The sequence below is a fragment of the Hordeum vulgare genome, chromosome 6H (genome assembly GCF_904849725.1).
Source record: "Hordeum vulgare subsp. vulgare chromosome 6H, MorexV3_pseudomolecules_assembly, whole genome shotgun sequence".
In the NCBI taxonomy this organism is placed as follows: domain Eukaryota; kingdom Viridiplantae; phylum Streptophyta; class Magnoliopsida; order Poales; family Poaceae; genus Hordeum; species Hordeum vulgare.
Window position 1 is genome coordinate 537,512,666 of NC_058523.1, and position 18,002 is coordinate 537,530,667.

General features: G+C 43.7%; 1 pseudogene; it reads left to right on the forward strand.

Annotated features, from left to right (window-relative positions):
- LOC123405799 overlaps window positions 1-18,002 on the forward strand; it is a 63,036-nt pseudogene that overhangs the window by 39,010 nt on the left and 6,024 nt on the right.

Below are 18,002 nucleotides of genomic sequence, written 5' to 3' on the forward strand. Positions count from 1 at the left end.
TCTACATCACTGTCAGGTGGAATTCCTGGCAGTTCCTTTAGAAAAACATCCGGAAAGTCACGGACTACCGGAATGTCTTCAAGTTCCGGAAGAGGGTTGGCATTGAGGGAATAGAGTTGGCATTTGGCAACTCGAGTAGAGACATTGACTATCTCACCCGAGGGATGGGTAAGCTGAACATTTCTATAATGAGTATCAATCTTGGCATAATGAGCTGACATCCAGTCCATACCCAAGATGATATTAATATCCGAAGATTTCAGGGCTATCAATGAGGCTAGAAAAACTAGCCTGTCTACTAGAATTTCATTGTCATAGGTTATCCTAGAGGTTTGCCACCTTCTACCAGGGGTTTGGACAACCAATGGAATTGGCATATCACAAAAAGACATGTTATGCAAGTGTGCATAACTTTCTTAAATGAAGGAATGAGAAGACCCAGTGTCAAAAAGAACAGACGCTGGGTGATGATTAACAAGAACCGTACCCAGTATGACGTCGGGATCCTGTGCAGCTTCTTCTGCTGAGACATAGTTCACACGGCCACGTGCAGGAGTTGGCTTCACATAGTAAGCTTTGCCCGACTTGCCTTGCCCGACGGACTTTCCGGGTTGCTTGGCACCCACATTCTGAGGACACTCACGGGAATAGTGCCCGGGTTCTCCATACTTGTAGCATATCACTTGGTTGGCACGTGGTGCAGCATTGCTAGCTGGACCAGCATAGGTTTTTGCTGGAGGGTTGGTCTGATTTGTCTGAGGCGCCACATAGGATGGCCTCGGAGTGTATCTTGGCGGCAGAGAACTGTTTGGAACCCACAGCCTGCGTTTTGGAAACGCGGAACCAGATGACGAGCCAAAGTCACGGGAGTGCTTCTTTGTGGCTTCAAAGTCGGTATGACCAGTCTCGGCACTGATCGCCTTGTTGACCAGGGCTTGGAAGCTTGCACACTCGTGGAGGCACAGATCACGACGAAGCTCAGGGCTCAGACCCTTACGGAATCTTGCTTGCTTCTTGGCGTCAGTAGACACCTCCTCTGTTGCATAGCGGGCGAGGTTACCGAACTCGCGGCTATAGGCATCCACAGTCAACTTTCCCTGGGTGAATGCACATAACTCCTCTCTCTTTCTGTCCATCAGGCCCTCTGGAATATGGTGCAGACGGAAGGCTGCACTAAAGTCTGCCCATGTGGCTGATGGTTCAGCAGGACGCATAGCTTCAAAGTTCTCCCACCAAAGATTGGTGGGTCCTTCTAGAAAATACGCCGTGAAGGTCACCTTGTTGGCCTCAGCAACATTCGCAGAGCGGATCTTACGTGAGATACTGCACAACCAATCATCAGCGTCGAGGGGATCGACGGAGTGATGGAACTTTGGAGGATTCACCTTCACAAAGTCATTAAGGGACACTGCAGCATTCCTAGGTTGACGAGCCGTATTCTGCTCAATACGCTCTAACAGTCGGTTGGTCTCCCTTTTGTTCCTCTCTGCCTCAATCATCACTTCCACCAGAGAGGGCGGGTGAGGCAGGTCTTCCTGCGACGCTTGAATACCCTCGCCTTGCTCATGAGCAAGGGCACGATTCAACCTCGTGAACACCATCCTGACAAACAAACTCACAACTTAGACCAATATCATCATCAATACTAGCTATGGATTAAGAATGCACTGAACACATGGAATGTGGAAATGAATATCCGAACAACATGGTAACAAGCAACTGCTATATATACACCATGGTTCATACACACCCTTACATAGTTCAGTACAACCTTAACCGAAGAGCAAACTACTGAAATTATGATACTACTCATCAGAGGCTTACAAGCTTCCTATACATTATTTATCTAGGCCTCCGGAATTCATTTAACCACAAGCATACTTCACAAGTCACACAGGACTGTGAACGTGCGGCTACTACCATACTATCCTTCCACTCACGGCTCAGGCATCCACATAGAACATCTCATAAAGATTGCCTCCATGGCCTGGAAGCTCAACCTGCGGATCAGGAGATATTCTGGCCTGAGATCCCTGGGATCCATAAGGACACGGATGTGGCCTTGGTCCCCTGACTGGTGGTAGTAGGGGTCCCCGAAGAGGGGTGACTCCTCCTATAGCTGGCCAGTCAACGTGGGCCGGAAGATGGGTTCTAACAGGGTTCAGCATCTCCATATCTCCGTACCCTGTCTAGACTACCGGTGCCAGCTGCATCAAAGCCGTCCACAGACGGGCACGTGTAGCATAAAGCTCCATGCGGAGAGCACGAGCGTCCCTATCTCTGTTCTCTAGCATCTCAGCAGTGGACTGCAGTACCGGATCCTCCATAGAGGAATCAAAATAGACCCCGCTCAGGTATCCCTCTTCACCTGGCTGAGAGGCAGGAACATAGCAGAACTCTGAATTCTGCAGCAGTGCATGTCTCGCCCTCATAATGGTCAACATTGAGTAGGCAGGATCTGGTACTGCCATGTCAACAGTGACTCCCAACCCATAGGACCAATGGATTGGCTCCTCAGCTCCAGGGTAGTCTGGAAATACCCTAACAGTGCAGATATACTGGCTCTGGTTGAAGTCTCGGTACTGTTCCTCCACTGTGTACTCTGGGTACCAGCGGTAACTGCACACCGACATCACCCTGACCAGCATGGCCGTATGACCCGGCACATCAATGCACCTGGTCAGACGTACCACCTGACGAGAAGGACGGCCAGGCATCTGAAAATAGAGAGTAATGCAAAAGCATTAGAGCTCTAAATGCAAAATTGGGCGGCATAACGGCTGTAAATGCTCAAAAACAATTTTGAGACAACCCAAAAATAGAATAGCGTAACCACTCAACTATCAAGTTCAATTCTCTCATCATCAAACTTACTTCCTTTTTCCTAGGGATAGAAGAAACCCAATATAACTCTCGACCCGTAGTCTTATAATCTACCGATCAGAAACACGAGCCTAGAAGAAGATGAGTAACCTAGTCCTTAATTCCCGCAGAAAAGACGAGGATGACCAGAATAGAATAACTTGAGAAGAGAACAAGAGTCTTACGTTTCCTTCCATAAACTATTCCCTTATATATAACTAAAGCAATTCTAGACTCAACTTCGACCAGTTTGGCTTAGTAGTCCTACAGTCAGTCAGGCTGTGATACCAACGCTGTCGGGACCCCGATCCTAGGTCATAGGAATCCAGCCTGTAACACATCGCATCTCTTTGCGGTCTCATGCACGGTTAACCCCACGGCTGCAGCCTTACCTTAGCCGGGACCGTTTGCGCCTTTTGACTCGCGTATGCCATTGTGTCGCTAGCAATCCAATGATAAAGAACCCGGATCGACATGTCTAGTCATAAACCAAAGTGGCACTTCCGCACATGGACAGGCACACATGACCCAGCAAAGCAGGTGTCGGTCACCAGCGAATGTAGACGAGTCGTAGCAAGCTACAAGGACTCCATTACATCGCGTGACATTTCCCCAAAGGGGACAGACACAGCAGCTAAGAAGGACACACGCCGGTCAACCAATGTGTCCGGAGCAGTAGCGAGCTACCATGGCTCGCTGGATCACAAAGGGGCATTTCCCTATAAGGAATGCTACTAAAGTCTACGACTAGGTAATCGAACCCCATACATATCAAGTACGACACACGTATGCATGGCATACCGATATGTATAGATACATCGATGGCATCACAACATAACCATAAACATACAAGCTTTATTTAAGAGGCTCGGAAGAGCCACACAGATAATATTACACAGTAGGGGTCTCACGCCCCATCATAACAGTCATTCAAGTTATAAGTCAGCGGAAGTAATTAAACTGTCTGAGTATAGACAGATGAAACTAAAAGGCACATGGCATGACCATACTACAGACCCACCCTAGGGCCAGATTGTAGCTGGGACACCAGCTACTCGTCGTTGTCGATGTCTAGGAAGAACTCTCCATTAGGGTCATTAACAACCCCTGCAACAATTATTAAGCAAACATGAGTACAGAGGTACTCATCAAGACTTTAGGATAACTATCTACTCATATAATGTATCAATAAGGAATTGTGGGGTTTCATGCGGAAAGCCAGCATTTGACTCGTGGCTAGACAACTTACATTTTAAAACAATTTTTGACAACTTGATTTCTCGCACACGAGTCCACTAACACCACAACAATACTCCATCGTGGAATCATTCCGTTTCCATACAGAAATGCCGTCCACGACACTCACACTTATCTTGACAGTTTTATGAGTAGCCATTGAAGTTATCTATGAACAACATATGTCTCCAAGTAGTCCATATCCGCGGACGCGGCTATTCGAATAGATCATAACCCTGCAGGGGTGTACTTCTTCACACACGCACTTGCCACTTATCGCCATGTGCATGTCTTGCACCTCGGCAACCTTCAAGAAGAAGCCCAGCGAGGGAGTCGGCCACGACCGTTAACCACACTAATACTTAGTGTAGGTCTATCGCCTATTTGAGGGTAACCCGCACGGAAGTCCGGCCGAGGTTTCTGCCACGGCCCCAAACGATGTGCGCAGGGTTCCCAAGCCCACCATCCGGGTGCCACTTGGTACACCGTGCCACTGCCTACCGCATCACAGCCCACCTCTCAGGTCAGCACTATGCACGGCCTCCAGCATGACTATAAACACCAGAAACTACTTGCAACTCCTAGACCGAGTACTAAGCGATTAATAAGTCGAGCAGGGTCATATTTCAGGGCCTAGCATGTGGTAGTATCTCATCTTGGATTACATACACGGATCTCAGTTCCTAAGGATGTTTCCAATGAAAGAACCCGCCATGTACTCCTACATAGCCTTTCACCGGTACCTTTACCAAATCACGTTCAACACACAACCTTTACTTACTGAACACATTCTCACAATTCTGTTCATCTCCCAGATGACAGACCATACACAACTCTAAGCATAGCATGCATAGCAGGATAAGGCACATCATGGCTCAAGCAACTACCAGGTATGCTAGGTTGCAAGGTTCAGCTATTTACTGTGACAAGGACAGGTCATGCAAAGGAAGTGGGTTCAACTAACATGACAAAAGCATTTGAAGCATTTGATCCTAATGCAATAAGTAAGTGCAGGAGCGAGAACATGGGATTTATCGGAATGATCAAAATGGTTGCTTGCCTTGTTGCTCAGAGGAGGGACAATATCCGTCAGTCGGATATTCGGTGGAATCCGGAGGAGTGGAGCCTACCGAAAGAAATGACAATAATCAATAACAATCATATGCAACAAGATGATGCATGAGCATGGCATGAGGATGCAAGGTGGTATGCTAAAATAGCTAACATTTATTAGGTTTGAAGTTGATTTGAATCAGATTCAAATATCACTTCAAACGAGGTATTCTCGAATACCATTTTAATTGATTTGACCTGATGCTTAGATCAACTTGTTTTTAACATGCATGGAAATGATATGTTCAGTTGCTGGTTGTGATTGAACAATGTTTGATCAAAGCATTTGAAGTGGAATTCAAATGATTTTCAAATTGCATCTCCAAAGCACTTATAAAATTTAACTTATTCATTATTCTATATGTTTGGTCCACTAACATTTTCAAAGATGTTTGAAAATGACATATTCAGATTCCTTGGATTTTTCTGATACTTTTTCATATATAAATTATTTTCATTGGAGTTACAGATTAATTTCTATGATTTTTAGAAGTTTTGGCATTTTTCTGGAATTCTTTTAAATCAGAAAATCTTTACTGCATCAGCATGACATCAGCAGGTCCAACTGGCCGTTGAAGGTCAAACCTGACCAGTGGGACCCAGTGGTCAGTGACTCTGGTCAGTTTTAGATTAGTTTTAAACTTAATTAGCTAATTAACAGTACTGGACCCACATGTGAGTGACTTATTAGATTAATTAATTTTATTTTTGTTAACTAAAATATCCAGAGGCTGGCCCCACACGTCAGTGGCTCAGACCAGCTGAGATCCACCGGCGGCGAGGTCGTCCTCGCCGGCGGTGAGCCTTCGGCGACCACCAGTACGGCGAAGGGGCTCGGAAACGGCGCACACGGGGCCAAACTGTGCGCGGAGAGCGCCAGAGGAACGAAATGTCTCCCGCAGGTTCATTTTTGCACTTAGCCGGGGCTGATCTGGCCGGAGATGACGCCGCGACGAGCTTGGAGGCGGCCAAAGTTCGGGCGTCATCGGGGTCATCGAAATAGAGGGAGCTACTCATGGGACTGAGCTCCTATGGCATCTACGCGACGGCCTGAAGCTGCTGGTGGCCTCAGAAGGACGAGCTGATCACCGGAGGGCTACCGGCGATGAGCTCCCGCGGCGGATCTCGTCGGGCTCCGGTGAAATCATGGCTAGAGGAAGGGATCGAAGGGGGAAACTTGGGGGAAAGCTGCGCAAGCTCACGGGGAGTGCAGTGGTGGCGCTAGCTTGCTCGGGGACGGCCTGGAGAAGGAGAACGCCGGCGATGAACTTCGGTGACCCGAGGAAGAAGACGATTGCGTCTCGTCGTTTCACTACGTCTCGGTGTCGGGCTCATGGCTAGAAAGCTTCAGGGAGTTGCGGCGGACCTATTGCGCGGCTAAGGAGGGAAAGATGTAGGCTAGAACGACGGCGAGCTCGAGCTCTGCTCGGGCTCCAATGGCGGTAGTGGGGAACAAGGCATAGGGGGGGAATGAGGACAGGATGAGCTCGGCACGTCTCGGGAGGGTTATCCCCTCGCGTGCTAGCGCGAAGCGGCGGCCAGGCAGGCAGGGAGCTGTGTGGGGGCGCGCGGCGTCGCGGCGGCCACCTCGTGCTCCTACTGGCGAGGAGGAAGACGACAGGGAAGCTGGCCTGGGCTGAGGTGAGCGACATGTAAGTCTTTCCTCATTTTTTTCTGTTTTGTTTCTATTTTGCTAACTATTTTGATTTGCTATTTATTTCAGCTCCAAAATAGTTTATAAAATTATTTTGAAGACACCAGAATATTAGTTGGAATATATCCAACCATTCCTGAAGTTTTCAACATTTTTGAAAACTTAAAGTTTTTGAATTCAAATTTTAAACTTGAATCGAGTAGCTTTTTGCATTTATTTAAAATGCCAAATGTATTAAGGAAAGTGGTTTTCTTCATTGCTTATTTGCTTTCAAGAATTATCAGAAAAGTTGAACTTTTCTTGAGGCCATTTTGGGTTCATTGATTTGAACAAGTTTATAATTTCTTTGAATTTGAGAAGTGGCTAGGGTTTTTGAGTTTTTCTTCACCACTTGCTTTGTTCTTGTTGAAATTTTCTTGGATGCAATGCAAAGAAGATATGAGCACAATGCTAACTTGATTAGGGTTTCAGGGATGTGACACTACGTTCATAATTTGGGTCTTGTCCATCACATAATTCTCCTAATGATGTGATCACGTTATCAAGTGACAACACTTGTATATGGTGAGGAAACCTTGACCATCTTTGATCAACGATCTAGTCAACTAGAGGCTCACTAGGGATAGTGTGTTGTCTATGTATCCACACATGTATTCGAGTTTCCAATCAATACAATTCTAGCATGGGTAATAAAGGATTATCATGAACAAGGAAATATAATAATAACCAATTTATTATTACCTCTAGGTCCTATTTCCAAGAATCTCCTCTCTCTTTTCCCTCAAGAACTAGCAAGAATCATTGGAGGGATTGAGAGTTAGAAAGTTCGAAGAAAGTCAACAATGGGGGGGGGGGGGAGGGCGAAACACGAGCTCAATGGATAGGGACCATTGGGGAAGAAGGCCCCGTTAAATAGGCTCCCCCGAATCCAACCGTTATACCCACAAGTCGTGCTCAAGCGGTACTACTGCTCTGGGGAGCGGTACTACCACTTAGCACGGTCAAAACAGCTCAACGAGACAGAAAAACACGAGTGTAGTTCTGCGAGAGAGGTAGTACCGCTCGGGGGAGTGGTAGTACCGCTTGAGGGGTAGTACCATTCGGGGGAGAGGTAGTACCTCTTATCAGAGGTAGTACCTCTCATGGAAGCGGTAGTACCGCTTGAGAGATACTACCGCTCAGAACTAACGCTCGAGAAACCGCTGAGTCCGACACGAAAAGTGTCAAGACCCCGAGGCAGCGACACTGGTGAGGGTACTACCACTTGAGAGCGGTACTACCGCTAACCTAGGCGGTACTACCTCGGATAAGAGGTAATACCTGTCCCCCGAACGGTACTACCTCTCAAGCGGTACTACCACTCCCCCGAGCGGTACTACCGCTTGGAACTTTCCAGGATGAAAAGCATGAATACTAGAACGACCATAACTTTTGCATACGAGCTCCGAATTGAGCAAACTCAAGCTTGTTGGATTCAGGACGACAAGAGCCATCCAACAGTGACAAAATTTATCTTAAGAAGATGCAGTATAAAATGCAAATGATATGGAGATGATAAACCTCTATGAGAGAAGAACCGACAAAAACTCCAACATCGAAAACATCATAGAAGATGCATATGGACTCTGTTTTCGATGAACTCGAGCTTGTCATGAAGATGACCATAAGCCCAAGAAGCCAAATAGATAAAATCCAACCAACAACCAAGAAAGATGATGATGCCAAGAATGCATGGTTTGAGCTCTGAACGAACGATACGATCGAGCTACTCACTTGAGAGCCCCTTTGATAGTACGACAATCTATCCTATAACCTAGGCTCCCAACTACCACGTGAGATTGATAAAATAGAAAACCTATCAAGCGCAAACCTATAACTTGCACATAGTCCACTTGAGCTAGATGATGACGATCTCAACTTTCTCACGATGGACCACCTTTCTTGATTGCGTTGGCTCGATGAAGACTAGTTTATTGATCCCCCATATCCACTATGGGTGAGCCACACTTCAGCACATCTTCACAAGTCCATTGCCACCAAAATGGATTGCAAGCTTCAAACATGATCTCTTCGTGATGCTCCACTTGAACTTGCACACCGCAATCTTGATGACGATCACCACTTGATGTCATCCTCCATGGTTCATATGAGATATCCCTCTTGACGCAAGCCCATGGAAACACACCTAACCTCATATAGAACTCTCATGAAGACCATGGGTTAGTACACAAAGCATAATGGACACTACTTACCATACAATGGGATCACTTGATCCCTCTCGGTACATCTTGTACGCTTTGTGTGTTGATCAACTTGATTCACTTTTTGACTTAGTCTTGATAAACCTTGTGTCTTTATGACCAATCTTTGGATAAACCCTTAAATACCACCTTGGTAATCATATAAACTCCTTGAAATCAACATATGGACTTCAGAAAGTGCCTATGGACAAATCCTTCGAATATAACTCAAGGAAACCATTAGTCCATAGGGATTGTCATCAATTACCAAAACCACTTAGGGAGAAATATGCTCTAACAACATGGAAACTTATAGAATCTTCCTAAAACCGGTATGTGATGGTTACAGGAAGCTTCATAAAGGTGGGAGATTTTTTGGCGAAAAACTGCCTAATGGGCCGACCCAACGTGATCGAAGGGTGTGTGTGCCAGTTTGCGAACAAACTAAAATTGGTGCAATGCCCTCTCGCGAGGGCTCTCTCTTCATCTCAACGACGGTGACGGTCCCACCATAGACACCTAATCTGCCTGCTATCCTCCTCCCGCTGGTGATTGTTGGGGATCGGCGGGCCCTGGCAGGGGTACGGGACGCGGGATTGCTAGGGTCCACACCTCCTCCGGATTGAAATAACTCGCGGGGCAAGAGAACTAATGGATAAGAACACATCTAGCTCGGTTTCTGCTACTACCGACGTGGAAGAAATAATGCAAAAATTAGGATTGAAGGAAGATGATCTACAAGATGTTATGGTGGAAGATGGTGAACTACCGGAGGAGACAACTCGATGGATGGCTCTCGCCAGGGCTGCATGCGAATAAGTCTTATAGCCAACATTGGTTTTACAAGAACATCAGGGTGGATTGGGACTTGGCACATGCGGTGAAGATCGGCCACTCGAAGACCATCTTTAAACGTTGCAATTCTCTTGGCTTGGTGAGTGGGAACGGGTGATGGTGGAAGGACCTTGGACGTTCAAAGAAAAAGCAGTGGTTATGGCACATTATGACGACTTCACGAAAGCTTGGTTAATAGATCTCATCAAGATAGACATATGGATGCAGATCCACAACTTACCAGATGATTTTTTCTCCAAAATCAAAGCCTTGTCGGCGATGGTAGGAGAGTTCATCTATGTTGAGCCAAAGTCACAAGATTTTGAATGTAATTTTGCCCGTGTTCTTGTGAAGATCCTTGTCAACAAGCCTCTCAAGAACGCCATCTCCTTTGTGGTAAAGAAGAAAGATACCTACCATAGGGAATTTTAAGGGTGAAGTATGGAAGACTATGAGATTGGTGTATGATTTGTGGAAACATCGAAAGATGGCAGAGAGTAGTTCATGTACGCTTTGTAGTGCTCCTGATTCATGGAGGCATTCCTTTGTGGATTGTACTTTGACTCGCCATATTTGTGCTTTAGTTGACGGGGGGGTATGTAGATCAGTTGAGAGCATCAAGCGAACCAGCAACAAAAGCATGGCTTTTCTTGATGATCCATGTATTATTGCAAGATGCTTTCTTGAAGCTAGCCATGACCTTGTGGGCTACATGTATGATCTCTACTACACAACTTTATTCTTGTAGACTGCCTCCAAATGCAGAGTTTTGTAGGACAATAGCAATTTTTTCTGAAGTGGATGACCTAAGGTTTATCAATTCGTGGGAGGTGTTGGATGAAGATAGTCCCTCAAACAACCCTGCAATCAAATAAAAGAAATCTCTTGTGTCCCCAACACACCCAATACAATGGTAAATTGTATAGACACACTAATTCGGCGAAGAGATGATGATACAAGTGCAATATGGATAGTAGATATAGGGTTTTTGTAATATGAAAATATAAAATACAACAAGGTAAGAAGTAGTAAGAGTGAGCATAAACGGTATTGCAATGCTTAGAAATAAGGCCTAGGGTTCATACTTTCACTAGTGCAATTTCTCAACAATGCTAACATAATAGAATCATATGATCACCCCTCAACGTGCGATAAAGAATCACTCCAAAGTTCATAAGTAGCGGAGAACATAAGATGAAATTGTTGTAGGTAGTTGATCTATACTACACAACTTTATTCTTGTAGACTCGCATTGGGCCTCCAAGCGTAGATTTTTGTAGGAGAGTAGCAATTTTCCCTCAAATGGATGACCAAAGGTTTATCGATCCGTGGGAGGTGTAGGATGAAGATGGTATCTCTCAAGCAACCCTGCAATAAAATACAAGAAATTTCTTGTGTCCCCAACACACCCAATACAATGGTAAATTGTATAGGTGCACTAGTTCGGCGAAGAGATGGTGATACAAGTGCAATATGGATGATAGATATAGGTTTTTTGTAATATGAAAATATAAAAAAGCAAGGTAACAAGTGGCAAACATTGAGAAAAAACATTGTATTAATGCTTGGAAATAAGGCCTAGGGTACATACTTTCACTAGTGCAATCTCTCAACAATGCAAACACATCTGGATCCCTCAACGTGCAACAAAGAATCACTCCAAAGTTCCTATCTAGCGGAGAAAAATAAGATGAAATTGGTGTAGGTAGTAGAACCACCTCAAAGTTATTCTTTCCAATCGATCTATTCAAGAGTTCGTACTAAGATAACATCAAGCTATCCTTTCCGTTCAATCTATTCGAGAGTTTGTACTAAGATAACATCAAGCTATCCTTTCCGTTCGATCTATCTAAGAGTTCGTACTACAATAACACCAATGATGCATATCAATCGACCCTAATGTCACCTAGATACTCCAACGTAACCTCAAGTATCCGTGGGTAAATTATGCGACATGCATTAAACAATTTCAGAGCTATTATATTAAATCCAACACAAAGAACGTGCAAGGAGCACCCCAAGATTTCTATCGGAGAACATGGTATGAAAACGTGCAATCAACCCCTATGCATAGATCCCGAAGGTCACCGGAACCCGCAAGTTGATGCCTCAACATATATCAAGTGAATCAATAGAATACCCCCAATGTCACTACGGGTATCCCATGCAAGACTTACATTAAGTGCTATCATATCAATATGCTCAATCCAACATGACGAGATCTTAAAGGAAAAGATTCAATTCATCACAACTAGATGGTAATGGAAATACATAATATGATCCAACTATATTAACAAAGTCCGTGTTCTTGAGATCGTGCCATCTCAAGAACACGAGAGAGAGAGAGAGAGAAAGAGAGAGAGAGAGAGAGAGAGATTGAACACATAGCTACCGGTATATACCCTCATCCTCGAGGGTGAACTACTCCCTCCTCGCGATGGCCTCCGCCGGATGACGAAGATGACCACCGGTGATGGTTTTCCCTCTCTGACAGGGTACTGGAATCGCTCTAGATTGGGTTTTCAGTGATACAGAGAGTTGTGGCGTCGAAGCAGAAGTTCTCTCTTTACTTCTAGGGTTTCTGGGATTTATAGGATTTTTCAGCGTTGGAATCACACGCAACGAAGCCACGTGGGGCCCACAAGCCATCAGGGCGCGACCAAGGCCCAGGTCGCGGCCTGTTGGCTTGTGCCTCGGTGGTAGTGCTCCTCTGGTGGTTCTTCGCTCCAATGTTGCTCATATGTTTCAGAAAAAAATCATAAAATAGTTTTGCACGATTCCGAGAACTTTCATTTTGTGCACAAAAAACGAGACCACGGTAATTCTGTTGAAAACAGCGTCAGTCCAGGTTAGTTCTAAATAAATCATATAAAGTGCATCAATACCATATAAAGTTATGATAAACATAGGAAAATATGACATGAATACTTCATAAATTATCGATACGTTGGAGACGTATTAGTAGTAGAACCATCTTAGAGCTATTATTTTCGATTAATCTATTGAGCTATTCCTATAAGTGCAACAAATTGCCACAGAGTTCGTTCTAGAATAACACCTATGATACACACCAATCAACCATAATGTCACCTAGATACTCAAATGTCACCTCAAGTATAAGTGAGTTAATTATTCGAGATGCATCAAACAATTTCAGATTCATCATATTCAATCTGACACAAAGAATTTCAAAGAGTACCCCAAGATTTCTATCGGAGAAGGCAGGAAAAGAACGTGTATCAACCCATATGCATAAATTACCCCATTGTCACCACGGGAACCCACAAATTAAGTACCAAAACATATATCAAGTTAATCAATAGAACACCCCATTGTCACCATGGGTATCCACATGCAAGGCATACATCAAGTGATCTCAAATCCAATATTAAATCCGACATAATAAAACCTCAAAGGGAAAGATTCAATTTATCACATCAAGATACCAAGGGACAAACACCATATGATCCAACTATATTAACAAAGCTCGTAATACATCATGATCGTGACATCTCAAGAACACGATATATATATATATATATATATATATATATATATATATATATATATATATATATATATATATATATATATATATATATATATATATATATATAGCTACTGGTACATATCCTCAGCCCCGAGGGTGAACTACTCCCTCTTCGTCATGGGGACCACCGGGATTATGAAGATGGCCTTCGGTGATGATTGCCCCCTCCGACAGGGTGCTGGAATAGGGCTCTGGGTTAGTTTTCTTCCGTATAGAGGCTTGCTACAGCGAAGCGGAAGTTCTAGGTTAACTTCTGGTGTTTTTCCAATATATAGGAATTTTCAGAGTTGGAAGCACGTCAAACGGAGTCATGAGGTGGTCCCAAGCCATCAGGGCGCACCCAGGGGGTGGCTGCCCCCTGTTGGCTTGGGGGCACCTGGTGGCTCCCGTCTGGTGGTTCTTCGCTCCACTATTTCTTATATGTTCCAGATAAAATCATCAAAAAGTTTCACACGATTTTGATAACTTTTATTTTTTACCTAAAAACAACACCATGATAATTCTGCTAAAAATAGTGTCAGTTTGGATTAGTTCCAATTGAATCATATAAAGTGCATCAATACCATATAAAAAATTGTAAATATAGGTAAATATGACATGAATACTTTATAAATTATCGATACGTTGGAGACATATAAATGGACAACGCGTGGAATGGCGATACACGAATGCATCTTATAGAGCCCCACGGGAACTCATGCTTTCATCAATCCCTTCATGGCGGAGCTGTAAACCATTAGAGACAAGCCGCAAGTGATGTCAAATACGAGTTCGAATCGGCAGGTATCGAGAGGAATTGTTAGAGCAAGGGCTCCCCCGCTAGGGTTTGCCAAAATACACATGGATGCACGAGTCTTGAAGTATCATAGAAGGGGCTCGACGACACGAGTATGTCGCGATGAGAAGGCAACTATCTAGGAAGATCATTACAGGCGGTCTCTCGTGTGCACGATGCAGTCACCTTAGAGCCGATAGTTTGCTGCGAATCTTTTGAGCTCGTTGAAGATTTGGCGCTTCACAATTTTTTCATCATTTGGGATGCCAAACAAGTGGTAGACGATATAAACAGGAACATCAGAGGCATACTTGAATCGATCGTAACTGAAATTAAAAGCTAGTGCTCCTGGTTTCAACTGCAGAATCACTTATAAAGGGTGGCATTCAAACACAGATTCTCGTAGTCTTGCACAAGTTTTTCTTAGTTTAGTTTAGAGGCACCACCTATGGCTTCTGCAACCCCTTGATCCGTTTGTATCACATAAACTATGGTCTTAGATGAATAAAATTATGTTCATCCAAAAAACTAAAACTGGTGCATAAGGGACCTTCTATTCAACGACCCACGCGGTAGAAACCTCGCGTGCACACCCTCCCCTCGGCTCCCCTTGGGGCCTTCTCGGCCAGGCCATGTGCGGGCCATTACGCCCCTGTCTTTCATTTTGTTTTTTTTCAATAATTTGGGATATCAAAAAGTTCTAAATTGTCTCAAAAAATATCAAAAAGATCTAAAGGTCAAAAAAATTGTATTTTTTTCACAAAAACATTCATAAATTCCTAAATTTTCATGATTATAAATAATATTTGGGAATTCAACAAATGTTCACGAATTAAAAAATGTATATTATTCAATAAATGTTGTTGATTTCTAGAAAATGCTTTCGATTTCGTAAAAAATGAATATTTAAAAGAATCTCCTCATATTTGTAAAAATAATCATGAATTTTAATAATGTTCACAATATAAAAATATATTTATGTTTTTGCAAAAGGGATATTATTTCAAAAGATGTATGAATATGGAAGATGTTTGAAAATGAAAATTAGAAAAGTAAATAAAAATAAGAAGGTAAAAAAAATAAGAAAAATAAAAACATGAAAGCAGAAAAAAAAGGTAAACACCGAAATGAAAAAAGGAATTGGACTGGCCCATATGAACACATGGTACGTCAGGAGGGTTCGGACAAGCGATGTGCGCCAAATATGAGTTGCCATGGGAGCTACTATTCGCCAGTTTAGGCACTAGGAAAGTTCCTTTGCGCCCATGCACCAACGCTGGTGCAACAGCCCACGTATATTTCACATTTTTCTAGTTCGCTCAATTGTATTTGGCAAAACATAACGAAATATTTAGCAATAAACAAAACATTCTTGAAAAAAGTTTGTCAATTTTTTTAAAATATATGGACTTAAAAAAGTTCATCAAACTTGAAAAATGCTCATGGTATTTGTAAAAAAAGTTTATCATAATTTAAAACGTTCATAGAAAATTAAAAACATTCTTTGAATTTCAATAAAAGTTCGTCAAATTTCGAAAAAAGGTCATTGAAGTGAAAAAAGTTCATCAGCTTTGAAAAAGATGGTCAAGAACTTTTTTTGTAAAAAGTCACAGATTAAAAAAAGAAAAAGAAAAAAACGAAACGAAATGACGAGACGAAATAACAAGCAAAACGAAGTGGGCGTACATGAGCTGGCGAGTGGCCTCATGGTTGCTGTGGTCCCTTCGAACTGATTTCATTTGTCTATGTTTGTGTACGCACAAAAGTTACAATCTTATTGGTATATACTCCCTCCGTTCTTAAATATAAGACCTTTTAGATATTGCACTATGAATTATATACGGATGTGCATAGACATATTTTAGAATATACATTCACTCATTTTACTCCCTATGTAGTCTCCTAGTGTGATCTCTAAAAGGTCTTATATTTTAAAACGGAGGGAGTATATATTTATTCAAGTAATGATGTTATTTATAATATTGTACCTATATTTATAACTTGTCATATTATTTATATGTATTTATCCAGATGGTTTGTTTGTAGTTGTCAAAAACATTTACACTCTTGTTGTCTGTTTGAAATTGTGTCTAGTTGTTATTTTTATTTCATACAACTTGCAAACAAATTATGTTTTAATTATCAGTTTTAAATGTGTCTAGTTGCCATTTTTAATTTCATATAGCTTGCCAAATAAATACACTCTAGTTGTTAGTTGTAATTATGTGGTTACCATTTTTATCTCATGCAGCTTGAAAACAAAGTATACTCTAAATGTCAGTTTTAGTTGTGTCTAGTTGCCATTTGATGCTATTCTATTTCGTATAGCTTGGTAAAAAAAATACATTCTAGTTGTCAGTTGTAATGATGCGGTTGCCATTTTTATCTCATACAGCTTGAAAACAAATTACACTCTACATGTCATTTTTAATTGTGTCTAGTTGCCATTTTTTGTTTAGCAAGGGTTGAAAGCCATGTGGCGTGCGCGTGTTTTGATAATGAATCGACGTGTTGGACCATCATTTTTATCGACACGGATCCAAACAGACAACGACGAACGAAATGTATCATCCCGTTGAAGTTACTCAGATCTAACCCTTGTGTTTGAATACTTTAGGGCTATTTGAGTTTCAAATAGCCTAAACTAACTTTAACATGAATCCAAAGAAGGCCTACGTACTGTAGACTGTAGCTGAATACTGCAACGCGCGAGCACAATGTAGTGCAGTCATCCTTATAGGGCTGTTATCCGTATTGTAATGCTTTCATTATAATGTGATAGCGACGAAATCCAACACTAACCAGCCGCATAAAAACGTTGATGTGTGCATGTTTTTCTTTTGATTTTTCTTTGATCTTTATCTTTAGAGGTCTCGCCGTCGGCGGCGCCGGCGCCCGGGCAGCCGCGCGCGCTACCGCTCACGTTCTTTGACCTCGTCTTCTGGGACTTCCCGCCCATGCAGCGCGTATTCTTCTACGGTAGCGTGGAGCAGGACCTCCTCGATGTCCCGCGCTTCCTCCGCCGCGATCTGCCCCTCCTCAAGGCGTCCCTGGCCGCCGCGCTGCACCGCTTCTACCCGCTGGCCGGGAGGCTGCCGTGCGAGGTGCCCGCCCAGCCCGAGGTCGCGTGCTCGATCGGGCGGCGGCTCTGTTCGCCTCACGGTGGCGGTGGGCGGCGATGACTTCCGCAACCTCGCGGGCGACCACCCGCGTGACACCGCGAGGCTCCGGGCGCTGCTTCCCCTGCTGCCGAGCCGCGGCGAGGGGTCTCGGGGAGTCTTCGCCGTGCAGGTCACCGTGTTCCCTCGCGCCGGCATCCGCGTCGGCACCACGCTGCACCACGCCCTCGCCGTGTTAGACATTGTATTATCCCGTATACACATGGTATATGTATAAACCATGTGTATCACGTTGTAGGCGTGCGTGGGTAGGTTTAAGTTGGGGATGTCTTGTTAGGATCTATTTCTTGTGTTTAAACTTGTAGATAAGATAGATCTTAACTCCTTGTTGTAATCTTCTTGGCCTTGTGCCCTTTATTAACACGCACGCGTCCCTGCTAACGCATACGCTTCAAGCCCTCCTATTCTCACATGGTATCGAGCCTCTCTCTTCCATCCATGTCCAACCTATCCTCCTCTACCGCCGCCGTCATGTCTTCTTCTTCTTCTTCCTCCCTCGCCGCCCTCGGTCACACCATCACCGAGAAGCTCTCCCGAGACAACTTTCTGGTGTGGTAAG